Raw genomic sequence first — 17,119 nt, forward strand, 5'->3', positions numbered from 1 at the left:
ATTAACAGGTGGTGTGAGCAAGACACAAAAAAGTCATTCTTCTGCTCTACTCTAGGCTGGTTAGACCTCAGTTGGAGTATTGTGTCCAGTTCTGGGCGCCACATTTCAAGAAAGCTGTGGAGAAGGTCCAGAGAAGAGCAACGAGAATGATTAAAGGTCTAGAGAACATGACCTATGAAGGAAGGCTGAAAGAATTGGGCTGTTTCATTTGGAAAAGAAAAGATCGAGAGGGGGGACATGATATCTAAAAGGAGGGAGAAAACTTGTTCCTGGCCTCTGAGAATAGAGCAAGCAGCAATGGGCTTAAACTGTGGCAAGAGAGGTTTAGGTTGGACATTAGGAAAGAGTTCCTAACTGTCAGGGTGGTTAAACACTGGAAAAAGTTGCCTAGGGTTGTTGTTGCATCTCCATCTCTGGAGGAATTTAGGAGTAGGTTAGGTAAATGTCTATCGGGGATGGTCTAGACAGTACTGGGTTCTGCCATGAGGGCAGGGGACTGGACTCAATGACCTCTCAAGGTCCCTTCCACTTCTATGAGATAGATATATCTCTATATAAAACCAGGATCTGTATGTTGGTGCTGTATCTGTCCCTCCCATTGTGTCAGTAGATCTGAGTGAAAGACATGTGACTGTGGGAATGTTGACAGGTATGTCATGAAGGGATAATTAGGTTGTCTTGGCTACATGGGGGCTATTAGAATAAGCCTGGCTGTCAATTCTTAATTTTCTGTATACTCCTGAGGACCAGTGGTTTCCTTGGTGGAAATATGTATAGCAAGATCTATATAGTACTTAGGAATGTGTCTCCCACAAAAGCATTTCCCCAGCCCTCCTCTGGAGCAAGATATTGGATGTCAAGGGCCGTGGCAAAAAGGTCTATGCATGGGTGATCCCATGGCTGGAAGTAAGTGTTGAGCTGTCAGGTTGCTCACTTCCAATCTGTAGGCCTGAGAAAAAGCTAGCATGATGAGCTCAGCTAGGGTGTTCTGGCACCCAGGTAAGTATACAGCTGAAATATGGATGTTGTGTCCAATAGACTCCAGCATTTGGTAACCTCAGTGCTCCTCCTTGACTGTTTATATAGTAATGTTTTAAGTCATTACTCATAGGTTATTCTCACTTGTTGGTTTTATACGAATGGCAGAATAGGCCTCCTCCATATGTGCAGATTAGGTTTTATAAATAAATAAATTAGGCCATACCTCTAAATTATACAGTATTTCACATGTTCCCCACATCAAAAGGAAGGCATCTTTTGCAATCAGGTGTAGGGGTCCTGGAGCACAGGTTGTCCTTGATCTTGTGGGGGGTATTGTTAATTTCCTCCTGTGTTTGATTTGCACATGTTTGAGAGCCATGCTAGGGGTAAAGAGGAGCGGTATAGCCAATGATGAGCGCTCTGAAAAATCTGCATCTGCACCTGTGGATGTGGATATCTGCGGCTGATTTTTGTGGAAATGGATGCAGATTCCTGCTTAGATACAAAATGGGTCTGATCAGATGACTTCCAGGACCCAGTTGATGTACAAAGGGAGCAAGCATGCTGTATTATTAGCCCAGGCTCATTGGTTAACCTTCAGTCACATTGTAGTCCCCAGCCCTGCTGCCTCTATCAACATAGGACAGACTGCTCCCCACAGCCACTAGCTCACCTACTTCTTCCCCCGTGCTACTGCATTTGATAGAGGGGTTACATGTTTACCATAATGCATGCATTTTAACATCCCTGCTCTGAAGAGTGAGTTGTAGTAGGTACTGCAACTGATGAGTCTTCCAGTCAAACTCCAAATGTGTTGGAGTAAGGAGGCGGAGACACCACAGGTGGTGGAGGGTGTTGTTTTGGTCTTTACTTCTCAGTTGTTCTACATGTAAGAAGGGTTTCTTTCCAGCCATACACATGCCTGGCAAGGGAGCATCATGTGACTTGTGAATCCTTTGCCTTATGTACTATTTACCTCATGGGTTCTGGTTGCAGAACAGATTTTGAAGGAGATGTTATCTGTGTTTATTTCATGTGCGAATGTGAAAGATGTAAACCACAATGCCCTCCACGTGACTAGTTCTAACCTTTTCCCTGCAGTAGGTGATATTTCACTTATGGAAGTCAGGGATTCAAATGTATGCTGTGAGATGTCTATTAAAGACTACAAGTCTGCTAGAATTCTTGTGATTATATTTGGCCAGTAATGCTGCAGTTTGACATGCTGAGTTCAAGGCTGGAAGGTATCTAAACTTTGAAAGATTGTTGCCCGAGGTCATCTGTGTCTTGCTGGGTAAGGAAAATGCTGTTTGCCCCTTTGGTGGGCCACCTCTACCACTAAGTACATAAATAAAAAATAAAAATTCAGAGGGGAGGGAATATGGTATTTGTGGTCATCCCTTTTATAGTTTGGTGAAATTGTGACACTACTGTTTTGCAAGATCCATGTGTAATAGGACAGTTCTGGGACCACCACTGAGGGGGTCAAATCAGCAAAAATTGCTTAAGACACAGCTACTTTACAGCCCAAGATGAGGGTGAAGTCCAACATGAAGGTATACCAAACCAGTCCAGTAACACTGGCTGCCACACTGGCCAGCAAGAACTTACAGAAGCTGCACTTTAGACACTCCAGCTTTTCCTGTGTAGCCCTGCTTATGACACCATACTAAGGATGGGAAGAGTTACCTGATTACCAGTATGGCCTGGGGTGGCTCCTTGCCTGCCATAGCATGAGGCTGCTCCAGCCCCACAGATGGCATGCCATAGCCAGGAGCTGCTTCTGTGGGTGCAATTCCCAGCCTGGGATCCCATTTGTCTAGGAACTCATTAAAATCTCAAACCTTAGGTTTGCCTAGGGTTTAACCTCCCTAAACAATACACAGGAGGAGAGGTTATGAAAACCTGTCTCACCAAATCTAATCAGGTTCTTCTGATCCTAAAGAACCAGCCACATTGCCAAGTCAATTTATGCCTTAGATCTTGCCCAAAAGATCATGATGTGCCAATTCTTTAGAATAACCCTGTTGATCTTTAGAAAGAGAAAAAAGTTGAATAGTTAAATTATATTACATACACCAGTCACAACAGTACCGGTGCAGGCTCTTAGTTAATGCCATCTCTACTACCTTACAAATTTCTGGAATACATCCTTTCTTAGAACAGGTCAATCAATACTTCCAGGCCCTTTGTTCAAAGCAATGAGCCGGAATGAACACAAAGATGGAGAAACCCTCAGGCCCTATTTAGAGTCTCATGTCAAAGTAATTCCATTGTTTCCTATGTGAAAGCACCTCCTCGAAATGGAGTTTCAAATGATCAAGTCAACTGTCCATGTCCTTTTTTGGACTGGAGTAGATGTTTCACTGCAGGTTTACAGCAGAAATGCCTCAGACATATTGGTGACACTTAAGGTCCATGGTCAGAAGGGTACTACTATTCACTCAAACACCCTTGACAATATGTAGGCTACTCCTCTTGTCAACTTGGAAGCACACAAGATTTGCAGAGCTGCAGTGGGGTAGCTACCAGCATACCTGGCTGCCAGCTCCAAAAATACTTGGAATGCAAATCAATAGCAAGAGGGTGAAGTTGCTTATTAGTTAACACTAGCTACATGCATCTGCTTATTTGTTAATCATTTAACTGGCTCCACTATTACATCTCTTTTAAACTGGTCTTGAAATTCAGCAACAGTTGTTCACTGGTTTATGGTGAAGACATAATGGCCTCATTTGGCAGACAGGAAGATTACTGTTGGGTTGTGAGGTGTCAAGGGCAGTGTCTGTTCTCCAATGCAGTCCTTACGTATGACCTCTGTCTGGAAGTGGATTGGCCACTTGTTGAATTGGCTAGGTTGTTACTATGCTATTATCGGTATGACCCTATGGGCTCCAATACAGCCAGTAATCTGGGTAAGGCAATAGTAATCCCATCCACTGGTGTTCATACCAGGGAGGCATGTCATGGTCATGTGAGGATAGATATAGGTGGCCCTATGGCAACAGGTGTTCTGGCAGAAGAATGGTGACGGACAAACACCCTTTCTGTCTCATTGCTGGACAATTATGGTAGAACTGGGGAACATACTAAAGGTCTTGGAAAGGCAGCTAGATAATAGACTGGGAAGTGAATGAGAACAGACCCATATGGTGTAACCAGTGGCAAGGTGCTGGTGGTATTGGTTCCAGAGGATGTAATGACTGGAGGTGCAAAGCGTGTCTGCATTGCTAGTGTGGGCACAGTGGTGCTGGGCAGTAGTCTGCAATGCTGAGGCAGGAGCAGTTGGTGCTACCTTAAGGAGTTACAGATAGACACAGGAAACTGAGCCATTAGCCTCTGTACTAGAGCAGTCAGGGCCAGCAGCAGCCACCTTGAAGACTGAAGGAAGTGCTCCAAGCATCAGAGATGCTAAGACACAGTACTGTCAACACCAATTAAAAAAGCTATTTACTTATGACTAAGCCACAGCTTAACAGGGCTACATCTCCTGGAACTGCAGTGTTGTATGTATGACCCAAGAACTAATGGCCCAGTGGTGCATGAGGCAGGGACTGTGCCGGTACAATTGGTATGGGTATGCTGTCGTATTCCAATTTAAGGAAGAGGGGTGCAATGATACCTGGATTGGAACACCTGTAATGCAGACAGGCAGACTGATCTGGAACCTCTGGAGTGTCATACATGAGCCTCTACTGCATGAGCTGAGAGCCAGCTGGCAATTAGCTAAGGCAGTAGAGCAGACATTCTCTGAATGTGGTCTCATTGTCAGATGGTATACACCATACCCTCAAGCTGCGAGTTACACACCTACAGTGAATTCTTGAAGCAAAAAGCTAAAGTCTTAGTGGTAGTCCAAATGATTCCTTTAGATAGAACAGATAGTATTTTATTCTGTTCTAAGCCTGAAGCTGTTCAGGACATTTACACAGTCCTCATGGCAAGAACGCAGTAGCAGTTTGTGTAGATGCTAGTCAAGTTATTTTGAAATCACTTTGTGTAGACATACCCTGATATGCCCACTGAAAACAAACTCAACAATCAATGCTATGCTAACTCAAAGCAGCACAGATTAGGGTTATCCAACATTACTTCTAAAACATGCTTCAGGAAGTACCATTCTGGTATTTCTGCCAGTATTTAATAGCCACTCCCTGACTAGAAATAGGACAAGGAATGTAAAGATTCCCCAAAAGATGCAGAGCCAAATATGTCTATTTTGGCAGATATTCCATTTTAAAAAGGAACGTACTAATGACAACTCAAAGAAGGGAATCTCAGAGTTCATGCTGTGAAAACTGATGTGCCAAGCATTTGAGATGCAAATAATTTTTAATAAAATAGCTTTTAAGTAGACTGCATCTCTCTAATTGGTCAGAAACTGAAGAGAATGAAGCAGGAAAGTTCTAGGTTATTTTTTCATTGGAGTCATAGCTCATTATACATTTCTATCCTAGTCTGATAGTCACCAGCAATTGGCAATACCTCTTGACAAGGGATTAACTCTGTAGCTGGCCAGGAGAGTATTCTCTTTAATCTATTTTTCTGAAGGGGCCCATCTGCTCTTGTTTTAGTTTCATGCCCTAGCTTCAAGTTGAAATCTGACCATAGCACGTGTAATGAATTATATGTAGAAAAGTTTCTTCTAGTTGAGGGTAACTAGCTTGAGTGAGGCTCAAATCATAGAGCAGATTTTTTTGTAGTAATCTGATTGCTTGAATTTTAACTGGTTTTTATTGGTGGCTCAAACATCTACACTGATAAAATTAAACCAGGGCAAGTGATCCCCTCTTTAAACACATGTTAGATCACAACCTGACAGTTATAAGCCAGTGTGTTTCCCAGAACATGGCTACCCATAGCATCAAACCTGAATACAAGAGGGATCATCTCCATGTTTTCTTTGGCCACCATGCTTCATATATACTGAATGACACCACACAAGTGTAGGGAACCTGTCCCCTCAAGATAAACAGGAGCAGACTGCACTAGGGATGCAGGCAACTAGTTGACTAGTCAATTCTCCCCCCCCCCCCCCCCCCCCCCCAATCTTGCGGCCTCTCAAAGAAGCAGCATGGAGTGCTGGCGGAACTGACTTCAAAGCTGCCCCCTCCCCCCCGGCTCTATGGGAAGGGGCATGGGTGCAGCAGCGTTCCACATTTGAAATGTGGAAGAGCCCCAGCAGGGGCTCTTGTACATTTCAGAGGCAGAACACCAAGCAGCACTTCTACCTTTAAAAGATTAGCATACGTCCACTGGTCTAGTGCTACTTTTCAAAGTGGAAATGCCCTTTCTCAACTGAGTTGATTAGACTTCCATCCACTATTCAGTTACTTCATTAGTCTAATTTTAACATCCCTAAACTGCACTGAAAGACATGCCACCATCAACAGAAGCATCTTTCTTGTTGGGCCAGTCTTCAATTAGTTGATTTCTGGGTACTTATCTGGCTGTGTCACTATTTCCTCACTTCCCACAATATGACACCATTTTTATATCAGACCTCTAACCATGTTTCCTCAGCTTGTCCCCTATTATCCTTCCTCTACTTATGGTATGTTGAGGACATGGACCCACAGGAAGGTATACCATTGATTTCAGTTTCCTTCGCTCTGCCCCATCAACCTCAGCCTGGACCAGTTCACAAAAGCGATTTACTTCCTTGACACTTCAGTACAAATAAATGGTCAGCCACCACCCATACCAGAAACCTACTGACTAGTATTCTTACCTACATGCCTCTAGCTTCCATCCAGAACAAATCTCATGATCTATTGTCTATAGCCAATCCCCAAGATAAAACAGCTTTTGCACCAATCCCAGAGACCTTTAAATGATTTTTCAGGCAGTCTCCTGGTGGGTGTTTAAGTAGTGAACAGAGACCACTACTGGTCATCACTAGATATGCAAAAAGTTAAACCTTGCAACTCCTGGCAAAACATAGTAAGTGGGTAAAGGTAGAGCTAACCCCCCTGCCCCATCCCAGTGCCTGCCACTCACAGTAGACAAGCCTCCCCAGCCCTGGAGTACCAGGGAGGGGAAAGGGGGGTGGGGGGGGGAAGAGGAGGAGACTACATCAGACAGTGTGTAGCTCCGGCTTCCCTGGAGCACTACAGGGAAGGCAGGTGCTTGGAGGCAGCAGCACTCTGCCCTCAAAATGCCTACTGTAGGTATTCTTGGGACAGAGTATGGGTGAGGCCAGGCTGGCAGTTTGGGAAGACAATGCCTTGCCCACACACAGGTATTCTACTTCCTATCCCGAGAACAACCCTTCTCACTCAGGCCTTGAAGACAGACCAATCCTCACCTTCAGGGTGGTGGGGTTGCCTGTAATAAATCCTTCCCTTATATCACAAAGCCTAACCACACAAGGTCAGAGGCTCAAAACTGCACAGCCTCAAAATATTTAGGCGATCAAGTGCCAGCAATGCCCCTCTGACAGGTATATAGTGGCCAAACCAGACAGTCTTTTGAAAAAAGTGACAAACTTGTGGGGTAACATTTTGACCTGCCTGGACACCCAAACATGGATTTAAAAAAAAAAAAAAGATAATTGTCATTCTTCTATAATGGAATTTCACTAGAGAAAGATGGCAAAACTGGAATTTGTTTACAAGTTTGACAGCTACTCTGGGCTTGGAGACACATTAACTGGTTAATGCACTACAAAGCCAAAGTTTCCCGTGTTAGACATCTGCACTCACACAAACTATGAATGGGATACATCCAGATCATTTAACTGGTTTCGTTATTGTGGGTCCTACAAATGAAGCATTTTTGTTGTTGACCCTGTTATTTCCACTCCAACTCATCTGGAGAAATGAGTCAATCCATGAAAGCTCATGATACTATATGTTTGTTAGTTTAAGGTGCCACATGGACTATTCCTTTTTATATTTAGGCCAACACTACTAGCTCTGAGAAACTTCACTTGGGACCAAGTTGTCCTAGAAAAACCATCTCATTGTTGACATTACATACTGTTCTGCCCTTGATACAGCCAGGTTGATTTATCCTTGGAGCTACACTGAAGTTTTACAATGAGTGGTTAAACAGTGCAGACACTGTAGGATTAGATGTTTATGAACGTTTTAAGTCCTGTTAGGAGATTCATCTCCTAAGTAAGAGAGCACAAGAGAAACTGAGTTAAACAAAAACACCATCCCATCTTGAATCCTAGGTATCAGCTTAGCATTGGTTTAAATTCTATACTGGTGCCAAATACCACCCCAGGGGAAGTTATATATATAATATATATAAATAAAATGCAAAAGAAAATTGATACTTCATGTTAATGCACACTGTTTTGACAAGTTTAGCTGAACATTTATGTGGAATTGCTTTATAAGGAGAGCCAAGAAAGAGCTTCCAAGAGATGTATCAAATCCTTCCTATATCCTTAGAGTGCAAAAGATTTACCAGCCACTAATGTTAGACTGGCATTTGTTTGCTGCCCTGTAGCTTCACCCCTGGTGAGTTGCTAGCTGAAGCTGAAAACCTGATAAAGTCATCAAATGCAAGCAATGGAAATCAGCTAATGATAAAGCAGCAAGTATATGTGAAGCACCACTTATTTCCCAATTTGGTATTAATTTTAAACTTGACAAAAGTAATTGATGAAAGACAGCAGCTGAAAAAAAAGAGAGAGACTAGCAAAGGATAGAAACACTGAGATTGTAACTTAAGAGGCTAACAGTACCTGGGGTACCAGCTTCCTTCCTTCTCCCCTTCCCACTCCAGTCTTCATGGCCTCCTTTGCTCAGGAACCATATATGCCTGTGAGATAGAGTTCAGACATTGTTTCCCCTGCTTGCAAGGGTAACTACACTTGGTTACGGAGCCCAATAAAGCATAAAAATCTAGAAAGGCATCCTTGATTTAGAGCATCTACCATTTCCCTTGGTAGTTTGTGCCAAACTCATGATCACCTTAACCGTTACAACTGTGCCTTATTTCAAGTTTGAATTAGTTTGGCTTCATTTTCCAGACCATGACTGTTATCTTTCTCTGCTAGATAGACTCTGGCATTTTCTAGTTGAAGGTACTTACACCCGTGAGTCAGTCATCTATATTTTAGAAATTAAAGACTGAGCTTTTAAAATCTCACCACAAGGCATTTTCTTCAGGCTATAAATCAGGCCTGTGGCTCTCTTCTGCCCACTCTAATTTTTCCAATGGCCATCAAAGTGTGGCAACTATAACCTGACAGCATTCCAATACTTTCTCACCCAACCAATGCCATGAGATAAAGGTTACCTCCCTATTCTTTCTCCCTCTGTTTATTCATCCAGAGAGCATATTGATGCCACCCCAAGTCACTGCTTTCCCAGATTCAATTCCCTAGTCTGATATTTAACTACCTTCCCCGTTCCTAGATTTATAATTTTGTACTTGGCTGTATTACAATACATTTTTTGTTTGAGTGGACACAGATCAGCAATCCAGATCCCTCTGTATCAGAGCTTCTTAAACCACTGATATTGGGAGGCACAAGAAGCTTTGGGGGAGGGAGAGATTCATTGCTGTCAAAAGTAACTAGTTCAACTGATTTCGCCAGGTATTTTAGGTCCTCATAGGGCACTGGGTATTAGATGTGTTAAGCTTGTATAGTGTTCTACAAAAAATTGCCGCCATCTGTATGTTACTACAATTAAATGTGCACACTGCATTGTAAACACCAACTACAATTGCAGTTTTGCTTACTTGTTACAATGCATCACTAACCATCTCAATCAGCACACTACTGTAATATTTAGAGAGATGTATATTTAAATAGTTAACTTGAATTTTGGTATCAAACTGCGGACAAAAAGGGTACAAAGAAGTTGAGACTAATTCCTCTATACAAGTGCCTTCTCATTTATGGCTCCAGTCCCTGTATCATCCAAGTTTTATAAAGGAATGATTTTATATTTCTGGCTTATGTACTCCACTTGAAACCCCACTTTAATGATTCCTCATTCATAACTACCTTGAGTTCTCACAGGTAGTCTATTCATCATGAGCTTTTTATTTGTACAGGTTGAATCTGTGGTCCTGGACACTCTGGTCCATCATGAGCAGAGATGTTGCAGGACTAGAGAGCCCCAGCAGCAGAGGTTGCTGGCATAGCAGGACAGTAGGACACAGGAGAGGGAGGCACACCAGAGCCCAGAGCTCCAGTGGGGTTGCTGTGAGCTCAAGCAGGGCTGCTCCAGCTTATGAGGCCAGGAGGCTGGGGGGGCCCTAATGGCTGGGAAGACAAACCCAGAAGAGATGCTAGTGCCCCCCATTCCCTCCCTCACCAGTCTGGAAATCTCCCTTGTCCAGGACTTGTCAGGTCCCAAAGATGTTGGACCAGGGGAGGTCCAGCCTGTACTGTTAGGTTTTTTAATTGCTCTACAGCTTCTATGTGCTGCCTGGCATCCAGTGACAAAGAAGAGAAAGGTCCTCTCATGGATTGATAACTGAATAAGAGACAGGAAACAAGGGTAGGAATAAGTGGTAAGTGTTCAGAATGGGGAGTTAGCTAACAGCATTCCCCAAGGGTCTATATAAATAGGTTGAATAGGATTGGTCCCAATAAGTGATCTGGACACAGGGGTAAAAAGTGAAGTGGCAAAATCCACAGATGATACTGAACTGCTCAAGATATGAAGACCAAAGCAGGCTGAAGTGCTTCAAAAAGACCTCACAAAAGTGATTGGGCAACCAAATTACAAGTTAAATTTAGTGCTGATAAATGCAAAGGAATGCACACTGGAAAAAGTGATCCCAACTATACATACAAAATAGGGACCAGTTTAGCTATAACTACTCAGGAGGGATATTGGAGTCATTGTGGATAGTACTCTAGAAACATCCACACTGTTCAGTGGTCAAAGCAAACCATGTTGGGAATTGTTAAAAAGAGGGATGAAAATAAGATAGAATATCTTATTGCTCATCAATAGATGGTGCACCGACATCTTGAACAATGCATGAAGATGTGGTCAACTGATCAAGACTGAACTTTTTCCAATGCTAAAATATCTATGAAGGACAACAAATGATTATGTGTTTGGAATGGGTGCCATAGGACAAGTGATTAAAAGACTAGGACTCTTCATCTTAGGGGAAAAAAGTGGAAACTTGGGGGATATCAGAGTTCTATAGAATCATGACTGGTGTGGAAGAGTGAATAAGGAAAAGGTATGTACTTGTTCCCACAGCATAAGAACTGGGGTCGAGGGGGGTGTCCAAAGAAAGTTTTGTTCATGCACCTCAGTCAACTTGCAAACTCCTTGCCAGAGAAAGTCCTCGTCTCCACAACATCTAGTTCGTTTGAGCCCTGTTAAATTCATGGAGGTCAGGTCCATCAATGAGTTTTATCCAGAATGATTAAGAATGTCAATTTCCAGCCTCTGACAACTGAGGAGAGGGGTCCCTGTTCCTTCCCTGTTCTGTTCACACCCTCTGAGGCATCTGGCATTGGCCAGTGTCAGAAGATAGGTTACTGGGCTAGATGGACCTCAAGAATAGCCATACTGATGTTTTACAAAAGGTGCTTCTTTAATCCAACCTTGATACCTAACTGCCATACAGAGGAGACAAGAGGGGTTATTTTAATCACCTTAAGTCAAGATGATTGAGGGCATGGAAGAATACTCACAGAATTTAGAAATATGTGCAAGTTTAGTCAGTGTCACACCAGGAGAGCACGCAACTGGTGCTCTGACCTTCTTACTGACTTTTCTGGTGAAGTGCTCAGAAGAACACAGTTTTAGTTTGAGTCTCATTGCATGACAATGAGGGTGGGAAGTGACAAACCATATCAATCAGATCACTCTGACTGTCGAAGTGTCCAAGTCAATTAGAAGTCAGTTTAGACTGGATGCCTTCATCTGCAAATTTGACACCTTTAATCAAGGTCTGAACAGAGACCTGACCTGGACGGGTGGCTACATTTGACACCCTAATTACATCAAAAAAGTTAAGTACCAAGCACTGACAGCCCACTTTAATAGCCTCATTTAGCCCAGACACTAATTGACAAGTTATTTTTCCTTGCTTCCCCCCACCTCATCTTTCTGATTTGTTTAACTCTGGACTCCTTGCTCTATTCATCTGAAGTGGGTTGTGACCAGAAATACTCATGATATCAATCTACATTTTGTTAGTCTAAGGTGCTACAGGACCATTCCTCCACCCCCCAGTTATAGACTAACACAGCTTCCTCCTGAGACTTAGGCTAGATGTGACTGGCAAGTGGTCACAGGCTGAAGAGTCAGAATGGAGGAATCAAACATGAAGCATAATGTGGATGATCTTAAACTCAGTTTACAGGGATGCTGTAAATCATTTGCTACATAAAATTTACTCCTATACCTTTAAGAACAAGGCTAATGGAAAGACGAGTCCTCAAGTTTAATATTTGAGGTTCAGAAGTTTCACATAGCTATTCAAAACCCAGTTTTACTGGCCGGGGGGGGGGGGGGGGGGGGGAGAGAATAAGAGATCCTCCGGAAAAGGGCTTTATTCCGGAGGATTGCGCCAGTCTAGACGCTCTTTTCCAGCTTTTCCCCAAGCTGGAAAAAAGCAGCAGCCATGTTTATTTAAATCCCGCGGGGGATATTTAAATCCCCCGCGGATTTCCCTATTCTGACTTGCCTGCTTTGCATGCCTCTTCCGGAGAAGGGGCCAGTCTAGACGTAGCCCCTATGTATTTACATTCACAAAGCCCTCCTTGATAGAAGGGAACTGAACCGTATACCATGAAAGAGTAGTTGAAGTCTTAAAAGCAGTGACATGTCTAGTGGTAGAAATAAGGCAGCCTAATGTCAAATGCACTACAGTAGATTCAAATGGGGCAACTTCAAGAAAATATTTCTAAAAGCCAATTTAAGATGCCAAAACCTGATAAACTCAGCTGTAAATCCTATGAAAGTTTGCCCTCACCTCAAAATTGCAAGCCATCTTCTCATTGTGAAGTGCATTACTTTGCCTCAAAAGTTACACTCTGGCCAGGAGGAACTTACATCTTCTATTTACCACACATGCAAACTGAGCAGAAGATGACAGCAGTAACAATTGCTTATTAAAACTTTTCATGTTGACAACTTAATACAATGACTAACAAGTCACTTATGCAACAGAAGTCTTACAAAATGTTCCCTCCATGTGATTACCCTTATGGCAATAGTTAAGATGAAAGCTGTATCCAACACCTTAACTTCTAGGAATCACCTTGAGGTTTCTGCCTCTTGCCCCAACTTCACTTTAAAAATACGTCTCAACTTTCCAATCTTTTCAGACTGCATAGAAAGATGCATAACTGAGTTACATCCGCTTAGGTAGGGGGAGGGGAAGGAGTGAGTCCACCACCTTGATTATTCCTCAGGTCATTAAACCTCCATGAGGAAAAGGCAGAGGAATTTCCGTCAAATATGAGCTACACATTAGAACTGGCTAAAATGTTTAACATGCAGGAACTTTCACCACTCAGTTTTTTACCTATATGAAAGGTTCACCTATGTGTCAGTCACAAACATTAAGTTTTTAGAAAGCTTATTTATTGTAAGAAAACTAATGTTTTAGTCAGGTAGAAAACTAAAATGTTTGATTCAGACTAGACCTGTGACAATACATTGTCATTACCGCTTTGAGGACCCCCACTGTTCTACCATATTTAAGCAGCAGTGAATTGCTTCAATACTTTTAAAAAAAAAAAAACAAACACACAAAAAAGAGATGTCAGCAATAACCGCCTCTCCATTTGTGAAAATTCTGGTAAAGAGGAGGCTGGCAGGGAGGGCACAATTGAGAAGATTACTGTTTTGTAGCAGTTGAAAGTAGCAAGCAATTCAGTTAATGAATATACAGGCAGGCAGCAAATATGTAGATGCTTATTTTAGTTCCATCAGTATGCTCATGCCAGCAAACACTTTTTGCCAAGCAAACATTAGTTCTTAAGTACTGCACAGAAAAAGGTCACTACTATCTGGTAAAGGAAAGTCTTTTCTCCCCAGCTGAATGTTCATTCCTGTCTGTAGCTTAGAGTGCTGTAGTTTAACCTATAGACCAAGAAAGAACACTTGTATGTCTTATGATTTTGTCTGCTATTAAAAGGATCTCAGTACACTAGTCTCCGCATGGAAATACACGTTAACTGACATTGAATATCTGAACACAGGGCAGCTTTGTTTCCCTCTTGAATCAAAGAGGGAATATGACAAGACATGTGTGAAAGTCACTGTGCTCTTCATGTACTGAATATTGCGCTGTTTCCAATACTGATTCTGTTCAGTCTCAAGAAATTCTTAAGTCAATTATTCATCAAAATAATGTTCATCTTTCCACTGTGTGTTGTCTTATGATAAACTCCACTATCTTTGCCAACTGACAAAAAGCAATGGCAATAATTAGACTGGTTACAGCCTTTGATGTGCATGTGTTTTTTGCAATCTAAATATCAATTCTGATTTTGCCACTGAAAAAGTGTAAGAATTGCGCTTCTTTCAGTAAAAACTTTCAAGTAACAAGTAGTGATCCATTTTGATTTTACTTATTCAAGAATCGTAAGGGACATTGAAAAGCTGAGTGAGTACAAACTGCTAGAGTTACAGCCCAGGTAGACAAGAAAAAAAATGTTACAGAATACAACTTTTTTTTTTTTATAGTTTTACCAAAAAGATCATAGCCCATTATAATTGAGAATAGGTTAGAGCTATTAGCCTCTGAAGTCACTAATTAATAATGGGATGTTTTTGTATTTAAGAGGAGATGATCACCTACCCATTCCATCGTTTTTTGGAGCAGCTGCTGACTAAACACTAGATTAGATAACGGAGGCCAGCCATCAACTCAGGTAATATTAAGTAATTAAGGTAACAAAACCTGCATTTTAAATTGGAGCAGTAAGTTGGCAGTTTGTGCTAGTTTCTTAGAGTCAAACATAAATGGAAGAATCATCTGTTTGTGTGACTTAACAGCACAGAAGTTAAATCTAAGCCAAGTATCTCAATACAAGATTACTAACTACATACAAAACTACCGTACCAGGAAATTAGAAATAGATGGGACCCGGATCAATAAAATCCTTATGATTTGCTTCAAGCACACAGGTAAGTATGTTAAATATCCTTATAACTTCCCGGAAAAGATCAGGTATCCACACACAAGCACCTAAAACATCTTTCAGATTTTATAGCCTCAGAATTGAGAACTGAGTAATTGTCATGTTTTGAGGACAAGTATTTTGCTGTAAATTAGATGTACTTTCATAGTGCAAGTTCTCCTAGTAGCAGAAAGCTTGATTTACACCAAGATATCCCTTTGCAAATATTATGCGTCGAGTTGATGGAATTTTTTGTAAAAACTTGCTATCAGCTAAGATTGTCAGGAGTTTCACACTTTAAGACCTTCTGCTGTTTAAGAGAATCAAGCTACATATTCAAGTTGTGAAATGCAAGTAGCATGGGTTATGTGCATGTGCCTTGTCAACGATAAGACAGAGTTTTAAGGCATGACAGAATTTAAGGAGAGAAGTTTCTAGCACACCACAAATCAACAAGCCACGCCAGTCTTAAACCACTTGTAAAACTTGGATATCATCAATAAATGTAGTAAAGCAAATACGGGTATAACCTTCCGATCATTTTACCAATGAGGTAAAGATACATACTTTCAAGAAGTAGAATCAAGAGGAAGGGAACTGATTTGGTAATAAGTCTGAAATATTTCTATTCATAAATTTTCTAACAAGTGTTCATAATATCTCCACTCATCATACAGCAGTTTACCATTCACAGAGTTAGTTGAACACACTGCAGAATGTATACTATATTTAATATTCAGGCAATAGACATTTGAAATAGACTAGTATTTTCAGAAATAGTTTTCTTCAATTTATGGTTGCTAATTGACTTTGATTTCTAAGCGTCATTTTTCAATCACTGCAGATTGCATAAAATTCTCCTCTAGGCTGCTATAAATTTAGCATAAAATCAATTTTAAGTGCCACTGTCAATATCTGACCTTACAAGTGTTTACATGACTTCCCATGGGAAAGTTTGTTTGTAGACAACTTCAAAGAACAAACATACATTTATTTAGTTTTGCTGCTATACTGGACAGCAAAATAGTCTCAACAAGAGACCTGTGTGTGAAAAAACCTGGACTATTTTGAGATACATGTTACACATACAGTTGAATCTATTCTTACTATGACTGCGTAACTGACCTATGGATTGTTCACAACACCAACTCACTGACACAAGTATGCCCAATAATCCCAAAGCAATACTTCATAGTAGCAACATAAAAAAACTGGACTCAAAATTAATTTAAGCAATTTTCATTCTGTTAAATTAGATGCACTTGCCCCAAGTAGTGAAAGTTATATTTTGGTTTTTATATTTTGACTTCAACCCCCATCCTCCTTAATGCCACTAATCCTGCACTGTATAATTCAGATTCTGTCGCACAGCTGCCTACTGCACAGGCACTTGTGGAAACACAGTTCATTAGAAACACTAGCAAGGCCAATCAGGGTGTTAACAGACAAATGAACAACGTATTAGAAAAGGACCAGGAATAATAAATCCTTTAGAAACTGCAGGGATGTAAGCCAACATCTGTTCATCGTTAATCCAATGGAAGTAACGAACAGAACTGATAGGGATCTTTTATTGTACTAAAATTGAAGTGGTGATGGAGAAAGCCTACATTACGCACTCACCAAAAGTGTTATTTTTTCTTCTAAAAAGCCTACTCTAAACAACTTAACGACAACGCATCCGTTTCAGCTACCAAGTGCACTGTGCATGGTTCTCGGGGGTAGGGGGCACTTTTTCCTTCTCCTAGGTGGATGCCGGTTACGATCAGCTGGAAACAAACAGCAAGCCCACAAGTGTCAACCGAGCAGGGCAGCGCTTCACCCCCAGGCTGTCTCCCCAGCCCGTGCACATCCGACTCGGACCGCTCCCCAAAAAATGCTCCAAAGCGAGTCACCCCTCGGCCACCTGGGCAGCGTGTGGAGATTTTCACACCCCCGGTAGGGGCGTCTCCTCCCAGCTGGTCCCACCGGGATGCCCAGGGACCAGACACTTGTCTTCCAGCCTCTCGCCGGAGCCCCGCAGACTCCGAAGCGCAGCGAGATACGCGGCGCCTGCCCCCCCCC

At 41.9% G+C, this 17,119-nt stretch overlaps 1 protein-coding gene across 3 annotated transcripts in view; it reads right to left on the minus strand.

Moving 5' to 3' along the window:
* The window catches only part of KHDRBS3 (KH RNA binding domain containing, signal transduction associated 3), a 314,537-nt gene that overhangs the window by 197,633 nt on the left and 99,785 nt on the right, over positions 1 to 17,119 (minus strand). The gene's annotated exons all lie outside the window — the stretch shown is intronic.

The sequence above is a fragment of the Pelodiscus sinensis genome, chromosome 2 (assembly GCF_052426305.1).
Source record: "Pelodiscus sinensis isolate ZL-2025 chromosome 2, ASM5242630v1, whole genome shotgun sequence".
Classification (NCBI taxonomy): Eukaryota; Metazoa; Chordata; order Testudines; family Trionychidae; genus Pelodiscus; species Pelodiscus sinensis.